Source organism: Arachis hypogaea, chromosome 18, assembly GCF_003086295.3.
Source record: "Arachis hypogaea cultivar Tifrunner chromosome 18, arahy.Tifrunner.gnm2.J5K5, whole genome shotgun sequence".
Classification (NCBI taxonomy): Eukaryota; Viridiplantae; Streptophyta; class Magnoliopsida; order Fabales; family Fabaceae; genus Arachis; species Arachis hypogaea.
This window is the reverse complement of record NC_092053.1, coordinates 95,434,769-95,444,164: the sequence shown is the minus strand read 5'-3', so window position 1 is coordinate 95,444,164 and position 9,396 is coordinate 95,434,769. Positions and strand designations below refer to the sequence as shown.

At 34.4% G+C, this 9,396-nt stretch overlaps 2 long non-coding RNA genes across 2 annotated transcripts; both read left to right on the top strand.

Moving 5' to 3' along the window:
* The first annotated feature begins 917 nt into the window (after positions 1-917).
* On the top strand, positions 918-4,948 carry LOC112772181 (uncharacterized). Its single transcript, XR_003187408.3, has 3 exons — positions 918-1,585; positions 1,704-1,916; positions 4,690-4,948. It is a non-coding gene; the product is annotated as an uncharacterized lncRNA (long non-coding RNA).
* Positions 4,949-6,257: 1,309 nt separating this feature from the next.
* LOC140181662 (uncharacterized) lies at positions 6,258-8,775 on the top strand. Its single transcript, XR_011876694.1, has 5 exons — positions 6,258-6,401; positions 6,613-6,721; positions 6,955-7,286; positions 7,402-7,801; positions 7,882-8,775. It is a non-coding gene; the product is annotated as an uncharacterized lncRNA (long non-coding RNA).
* The last annotated feature ends 621 nt before the right edge of the window (positions 8,776-9,396 follow it).

The window sequence follows — 9,396 nt, the reverse complement described above, 5'->3', positions numbered from 1 at the left end:
AAATGGTAGTTATGGTGTTAATGATGCATGTGTAACATCCCGCATTTTTGAAAACCTAAATATAAATAAATTGTGATTTTATCTTGTTAAGTTTAAATTTTATAATTTTAGAAATTATTTTGTTAGAAATAATTAAATAGATTCAGAGATAATTTTATTTTGAACCAATTAATATTCTTCAGTAACTTTATTATAATGGAATATTTTGTAGAATTTTAGTAATTGAAAATTAAGAAAGAATTGTATAATTTAATTTAAGTAATTTTTACTATGAATAAGTTATGACTTATTATTAATTTGAACTATTTATTTTATAAACTAAACAATTAAGAATAATTAAATTATTTTTATTAATATTTGGAGTTAAGTTAATTAATATTTTTGTGTAAATTCTTATAATTGGTTATTTTATATAATTAAATTTAAGAAATTTCTATTATGAATAAATGTGGTTTATTCTATTAATTTGAGCCCTTAAAGATTAATTTATTAGAAATGATTAAATTGATTTTGATAAATACTTTAATTTTAAGTCAATTAGTATTTATGCACAATTTTGATTATAACTAGTTATTTTCTATAAATTGAAATTAAAGTTATGATAGAAAAATAATGAAAAGTCATATAATTTAATAGAGGTAATTGATATTTTGAGTTTAACTGTATTTTATAAGTTGTGATTAGTAAGTTTATTTTATAATTTAAATTAAAAATAATTATTTGACTCATTGGTATGTTGGTAAATAAAATTATATATGTTTCTAAAGTAATTTTATAGTAATATATTTAAATCTAAATTTTCTCTTTTATTTTAAATATTATGTAAAATTCGTATGTTAATCGTATATGTTTTATTGTAATTTTAATCTATGTTTTTTATTTTTACGTATCATTATTATGTAACACGTATACTCCTCACCCAATTAGTCACACACACATATACGGTACACTAACCCCTCCCTTATTCCTCCACACTTCTTTTCTCCCCACCATTCATTCACGGATGAACACCCTCCACACAAATAAACTTATCAACACAGAGAAGAAAGAAATCAGAGAAAACAAGGAAAGGGAGATCGAGAGAGAGCGAGACGCATAGGGAAGAGGGGAAGGGGGAAGCAGCGCCGGTGGGTAACACAAGCAGCGTCGCTGCTGTTGCTGTCATATAGGAGAGTGTGGGAGAAGTGGAGGGCAAGAGGGAGAAGGATGGTGCGCTGTTGGAGCCATATCACCGCCGTTCCTCACTGTCACCGCCGCGTTTCACCGCCGTCGTTAAACTTCCATCGCCATCGCGACTGTTCAACCCGCCATCAGGGAGAGGCACTTCCATCGAACCCTAGCCATCACTATCGCCTCTGCACGCAAAGAAGGGGCTGGTGTCACTGTTGCCACTGTTGCCGTCGATTTGGAGTTGCCATAGACACAGTTGTTTCTACTTCTAGTGCTCATTCTTTTGACTGTTGGAGTTGCTGTGGAATGGAGCCACTGGTGGGGAGTTGCTGCTGCCGGAACCACCGGGAAGGATTGCTGGGAATCACTGCTGCCCTGTTTTCGCTCTAATTAGGATTAACATCCATTGGCCTGGGTTAGCCTTTTCTCCTTATTTCTGCTCCAATTGCACGCCCTATTCTGCCAATTTCTTATTAAACTGCTTGTTCTTGTTTTAATTCAACTTTGGCCTGTGCTCCGTTTTAAATTACCAGAGCTGTTTCTGCCTTTCGATTCCGTTGAATTTGAAATCTTCATTTCACTGCAACCATGGTCATTGTTGTGGAAGCTAATGCTACTGTTGTCCCAGTTGTGCTGAGATGCAGTGCCGCTGCTTTCTTGGCTGAAATGGTTGCGTGACTAATAGGGGTCTAGCCAGCTGTCTCGCCGCAATTCTGTCTCCGGTTTCTTGTAATTGCGACATCGAGGTAGGGGGTTTAAAATGATTTTAATTTAGGAATGCCAACAAGGTTTACCGAATAACTGCAAATAGTATTAATAGCTGTGAGTAATTAATTGATTATATGAATGCTGGATTGTGATTGCAATTGTGCTTGTTGCTGTGATTGAATTGATTGTAATTATGTATGGTAGATGATTGAATTATTGATTGTTGGTTGTTGAAATGGTTGTTTGGTATATTGCTATGGCTGTGAAAGTGACTGGAGATTAGTAGAGGATTGTGGTTTTGACTGATTATGTATAAATGGTTGAAACTAAGATAATCATTTGATATATTTGATACTGGATTGAGAATTGTTGAAGAATTAGGGCCTAAAAGACTAAACTATTATTAAGAATCTGGTTTTCAAAATAGAATGGTTACTTTGAGGACGGCCTAGTAATTTTCTAGTGATCGAAATGGTATGAGTTTAAAATATGAGTAAACTTTAACAAGTGTAGTTGTTAGGATTTAAATTTGAAGGTTTTGTATTAACTAAAGATTTAGTTATGATTTTTCAAAGTTAAGCCATAAAATCTGATTTTCTGCATTATCTTTAACTGAAAACAGTAACTTTGAAAGACTGTAACTAATTCTGTGATGATCAGAATTGCGTTGAACTAAGTCCTGGTTAAACTTGGGAATAATTGGGACTGAATTGGAGAGTTTGAGATCTTTTCATTAAATATAAGATTTATGGTGAATTTTTGAGTAATGGTTGTGGGATCTGATTTTTACTGCAGAATTTTTGGAACAGCAGTAATTTTTTGGCTCTGCTGTGAATGTTACAAATTGAATTTTGAAGCGAAACCAATTTTAAATGAAACTTTAGTCCTATTATTTTAATTTCGTAAAATTTCAGAATGGTTGAACTTGCGGTTTAAAAGATACAAATTTTTGAAATACGATGCATTATGCAGTAAAGGCCAGATTCTGTTTTCTTAAATCAGTAACTTTGAGAGTTTATAACTTTTGAACCTGGTTGGATATCGAGGTGCAACCAATTGGAAGTGAAAATTAAGTATGTTTAGCATATGTGACTTAAATTTCAGGGCTATCCATGTTTTAATGAGTAAGTTATGGGACTTGGAAGAAGATAAGTTCATTAAGTTTTAAAACAGAATTCTGCAGAAAATTAGTCAAATTCTAGGTTATATAACTTCTTCATTAAAAATGATATTGACCTGGGACCAATTGGAAAAGAAATCTGGATGATCAAAGTTAAACTATATTAATTTTTAAAGTCATTGGATTTAACTTGGATTTTATATTGAATTTTGAATATCACATGCTGCTGCTGTTCTTCTGGTTTTAAGGCACTACAGAGCAGTCACAGTTTTGCTTATATTCCCGAAGCTAGAGTCAGCAAAAAATTGTGATTTTTGGTTTAATAGAAAGCTTAATCCGAGACGATCACATGGATATAAGGTTTGCATAATTCCGAATTCGTTTGATATTTTAAAAATAAAATTGAAATTAGATTGCCGATGTTGTTTTGGTGATTACTTGGATATGGAATTTAAGAAAATAGATTTTCTATACTATTATCAAATGTTTTTGAGAATATATTGTTGTGGAAATGGCTGATAGGAGGTTGGTGAAATGTTGAGAAAGAAGGACCCGAAATGGTGGCTAAGTCCTATTTTTAGAGGAAATTATGTCCAAATTTTTATAAAAGTATAAGGATTTAATTAAAATAAATTTAAGGCTCGATGATAACTTCACTGATTCTTTTAAGAAAAGATTATTTGGTATATGAGATTGTTGGCAAGGGCGTGGGTCTTGTCCCGCTTGCGTACTTGCAATATGAAAGAAAAAGGAAAGAGTAAAGTACTTATTGTATGATTATCTGTTGCTTGAGGCAACCCAAAAGATATTTGTTTATTTGTTTGTTGCTTGAAGCAACCCAAGAGATGTTTGTTTGTTGCTTGAGGCAACCTAAGAGATATTGTTTGCTTATTTGTTACTTAAATGTAACCCAAGAGATAATATTTATTTATCTGTTGCTTAAAGCAACCCAAGAGTTTCTGTAGGGAAACTAGGATACCTACAACAATTTTTCGTTCCCAAGAGTATATTTCCTGCGAGTAGAAAGTAGAGGCTATCTCAATAGAGCTGATAATAATTATATGCGCATTTATTTGAACGGAAAATCGTATTCGGGAAATCGTGAACTCGTGACCGTATAAATGTCGGGAATGTAGGTGCTAACCGACACATGAGCTCATGGCCTGCACTAGGACTAGACATTCATCATATGCATCTATGTGATATTGTTTGAGTGTGTATATTGTAATTGGTTTGCCTAAGTGAATAATTCTGTTTAATTGCTGATTGCTATACTTGATGTAATTGCTCTTGATTGTGTTTGAACCTCATTACCTGTGTTTGTAACTGATTGTTTAGATTGTAGTGATTGGATGTTGATTGAGTTGTTTGGGCCTGAGGCCGTGACTGGTACGTTTGAGGTCTAGTTCTGTATAAAGTATCTGACTGGTTCAGCATAGACTTAATGAACCTATGCTTGGAACAGGTTGGTCATTCATACAGTCTAGGAAACTTTTAAGAGTTTTATTAAGAAAATATGGGTCTAGGATTTTGAAGAATTAACTAATACTTTTAAAAAAAGGTTAATTTTCTTTTAGATGTCTCTAAATGAAATTAACTATTTGCGCTTTATTCTTTACTTTCACGGCATTCTCGACCTCTATTGAGAACATGTGGTTTAGTTCTCACCCCCAAATTTTCCACCCTTTCAGTGACAGGTTTGAAGACGCAATTTGAAGCTGCGAGCGATCAGTAGGCTTTCTTTATGGTTTTAATTGCTTTCATAGAGTCCCCTCGTTATTATCCTTTGAGATTTTATTTTACATAGAGGGGTAGGTTTAGTATATTGTATTTGAGTTTTATTTGGTTTCTTTTGTGTAAGAATTATTATCAATAATATTTACATGATTATTATTATTTGTAAATGTTTGAATTATGACTTTAATGAATAAAAAACAAAATTTTCTGGAATTTTCTTAAAACTGAAATGCGAACTCGATACAAAGGTTTGATAATTAAGTAGTTAATACTAGAGAAGGTTACATAATGTTCTTTCTAGTGGAAATACCCAGGCTTAAGCAAGGTATTTTGTTGGACGGGACGTTACAGCATGCATATGTTCCCGTGGTGTCTTGTGTATGTCACTATGTAATTTGTCCGTCATTGTTCACATAGGGAATGTTTTGCCCAAAATGGGAATGGGCTAGGGTTATGAACTTAGAATCTAGAATCTGATGATCGAGTCGATTCCATGATTCTAAGTTCATTCCATACCGGACCATACTGGAATATGGTTATATACATTCTCATTATAAGAAAGGGGTCATTCGAGCGTATCTAAATAGATATTATGTTTTCATATAATAGATTCCTGCGTCGTTCCGTTCCATTTAGGATTAGGAATAGGCGTAATCGGACCTGCTTTTTACATATCTATCACTATTTTGGAACCTATTCACCTATTTGGGCTTCTATTGAATCGAGAAATAGGTTTGATTGTCCATCTTTTTTATAGAATATATAAGATATCCTACGGATAATTCAAATTGAACCAATTGGATGTCCGACTCGGGCCTATATGACATGACCGATCAATAAAAATACTTTAACACTCCACCTTTGTCATATATTCCATACATTACACTAGCTAGATATCATATTCATGGAATACGGTTCACTTTCAAGATGCCTTGGTGGTGAAATGGTAGACACGGGAGACTCAAAATCTCGTGCTAAAGAGCGTAGAGGTTCGAGTCCCCTTCAAGGCAAAATATTAATATCTCTTATTGAATTGGAATAAGTTCGGCAACGCATCACAAAATCTTGGTGATCTTTTCTATCTAATGAATGGGGAGTTCGTCTTGAAATTGTCTGCCCTGCACCCCCCGAGATATGCTTCAACAGGAATCACACAGGGATAGATTGATACAATAGAAACAAGATAAGTTCAAATAAAATAAGGATTTTAAAAGTTGTATTTGATTTTTTTTATTTTTCCAAATTTTAATTATTATTATATATATTATCTATTTAATATATTTATTTCATTTAATTTTATTAAATATATTCATAATTTAATATATAAAATATTATATATATATATTCATAAAAAGCAATATTTTCTATTTTAATAATTCTAATATTATATTTTATTAATATATTAGAATATATATTTTATATGTACAAAAATATACAATAAAGATTTTGACAATAAATAAAGATTGTACAAATTTTAAAGAACAAAATATTTGTTATGCTTAATATCTTTAGTTTGGTCTGAAAGAACAAGCTGCAATTGGGTAAAGAACCTAAGGAACGAGCAAGTAGGAAAGTCACAAAAGAAGAAGCAAGTCATAGATGTTCACATTCCAAACCCGCAGAAGGAGGTGGAAAGAGGGCACGGAAAACCGGCACACCACCCAAGGTACATACGTACTTCATTTTCTTGAAAGCTAGGGTGTGATATCTTTATTTAGGTAGAATACTTTGATGTTGCATTTTTTATTATGTCGCTGCGAACGTGGTGCCAGGTTCATTTACTTGTATGAAATTTTACCTTTTGTGCGCTTCAATTCTATTAATCTTTTGTGGACATCTACATGGGTATGGTTACTTTTTTCTATTGAATCAAGCAGTTTGGGAAGGACAAGGATAGAAATTAACGGCACTGAAAGTCCTCAAAAGAAGCTCAATCTTCCCGAAGCAAGGGTGATCCTCTAGAAAAAAGATGTAGAGGTGCAAAAGGTGAGCTCCGTTCATTAAAACCCACTGTGGTAGTATACGTGTTGTTCATTTTAGTATGTATGCGAGTGGTTATACCTATTATTCTGTGAATGACCATCTTGGCACTATAGCCACGAGTGTTGTGGTTATACATATCAATCATCTCCATCACAGTTGTTGTTTTTTACATGTTTTGGGTTTCCAAGTTTGCTTATATGTGTATGTTTCGTGCCTGTTCGATGTGTACATCACAGGAAAGTAGGACTGGTACAAGGAGAAAGTTGCCTATTGTGAGAAGCCGATCGTGCAGAGGCAACAAAACATCAAGGACAGCAGAGTCTTACTCAAAATGCAGGGAAACACCTATGATTGCTCTCGACTCCGATGATAAAGATTATGTGTCACTTGTCAAGAGAAGGCATTGAGTATTCTAACAGATGGGACCACCACATGATGACTTCCTGGCAGAGGCCAAGTTTAATGTAAAAAATGAAGGCGCTGACGAGGATTCAGCCGGGCACAAGAAAGCAGATCTATGTACGCTGTCCTCTGCACTTGTGCAGCTTATTGGATACAATTTTGACAGGCAAGTTGTGTGTAGTTAAGTTTGTTATCATTGTCTTTTGTGGTCATGTTGTGATTAGAGGCCTTGGCAAGCATAACCGGTTGTTTTATCTAACATCAGTTTGAATTCATTACAGTGAATTTGACGTATCGATAATGTAGTGTTTGGAGTTTGAAGAAACTTTGGCAAACATTGAACAAGGGCGATAGACAAGGCCCGTTAGCATGGAGCCCTTTCAAACAATGATCCAAAGTATTCTCGCTATCAGACTCCGAGTCCGGCGAAACCCAGCTTCTCACTAGAGTTGACTCAACTTGAGAAGATGCCAACCCCGTCCCCAGGATCTACAATCCATACGAGGCTTAAGAATATAAGGAAGGGCGAGCATATGGAGAAACAATTGAGAGGATGCATACTGAACTCCTCACTCGATAAAGACCAACATTTGACAGTCTATGAAGGATGGGAACATCTAGTACTTCAAAAGAAGGACCTATGGACATTGAAAGCTCGTAGTTGGGTTAACAACAGCATACGTATGTAAACTAAATCATTCATTTTTATTCACTTCATTGCTACCATATTTAAGTTTCTTTTTGCATACTCTTCCGTGTAGATCATTCAATAGATGTGCTACACGTTTAACGAGTCACAATCGTCAAGATTCAAGCATGACTTCTACTGCATGTATCCAGGAATATTGGTATTTTGACCTTAGTATTGTACAAAATTCTTTAGTGCTTGTGGGTATACTAAATGCTTTTGGTTCTCTTGGAAATAGTCACATGGAAGCATAATCTAGAGTCTTTTTACGACGGGCCAAGTCAGGTGTATGTGGGGTTTGGTTCAAGCTTTGGTGAAGATAGTAGGTTCTTTGACAAAGTTAAAGCAGTCAAAAGAAAATGGGTGTGATAGAATCCTAATTTGCTAGTTTACTTTCCTCCATATCTTAGACGAGTTGTTAAATCTTGGTCCATGGTTGTTGGTTTTGACTGGTTGTTTACCTTGTAAGGTGTATGCATTTGTTGGTCATATGAATATCATGACGCTTTGTTGTTGGAATCTTGATCCACACGAACTACAGGTTCAGTGACGTGTATAAAATAAGATGTTTCTACTGTGATCAATGTATGTCATCGTTGTCTATTTTTTTTTGCCGCTGTGGTTAATTCCTATGTGTTGGATGGGCCATTGGTGGTTATACGATTTTGAGGTGCCAACAAAGCGGATTGTGATACTAGACAACTTGCATTCTGTATTGCTTGGTGATGAATGGACTAAACTCGATGCATATGCGGTAACATGATGCATTCCTTCTATCCCCTCAACATTTGTAATACACTAGTATATAATTCCGTGCTGATTAAGGACATGTCTAGAGTGGCCATCCCAGGATATGTTCGGACTACAGATGGCCCGCCTCTTTTGTATGCCAGTGTTCCCAAGTAGCCAAACAAGTGAGCAAAATTTAAAGCACAAATAATTTCTAACATGTATCAAACTTGCTATATCATGGTTGTCATCTTTATTACACCAATTTTTTTTCTTCTCTATAGCTTTGATTATGGCATCTACGTTATAAAATTCATGGAGAGTTGGACTGAAGATCGCAAATTTTATGATGTATGAATTACAACACATATATTTCTCATGATTAAAACCTCTAACACGTTATTGACTTCATCATATAGGATATTCTTAGATCATTCAGATTGAAGTTGATGTTAGACATTGTCTGTGACCCCCAAAATGCATTGATTGATCAGGTAATTTCAATTTTGGAAGACAAAGTTGAACCTGGATGCCGCAACATACCACGAAACAAGCATAAGGAAGTGACTTCACCATTCACAGCACCCAGCACGAGAACGTTGATACAACGGGTCGAAGGATCATCGCATGTTAAAAATGTCTACAAGAGGAAAAAGTAGCATAATTTAGTTTATTTACTACATTATAGTTACTTATTGAACTTATTTACTAGTTGGAGTCTTGAGGTTTTGTTTATGAGAGTTGATGAGGACTAACATTTGTCTTGCTCATTCATTTTTTGAACTTGGCTGAATGTGTTGGTAGAATATATTTCAATCATGACTTACTTACCAGGTATGAAAAATAACGATCTATTTTG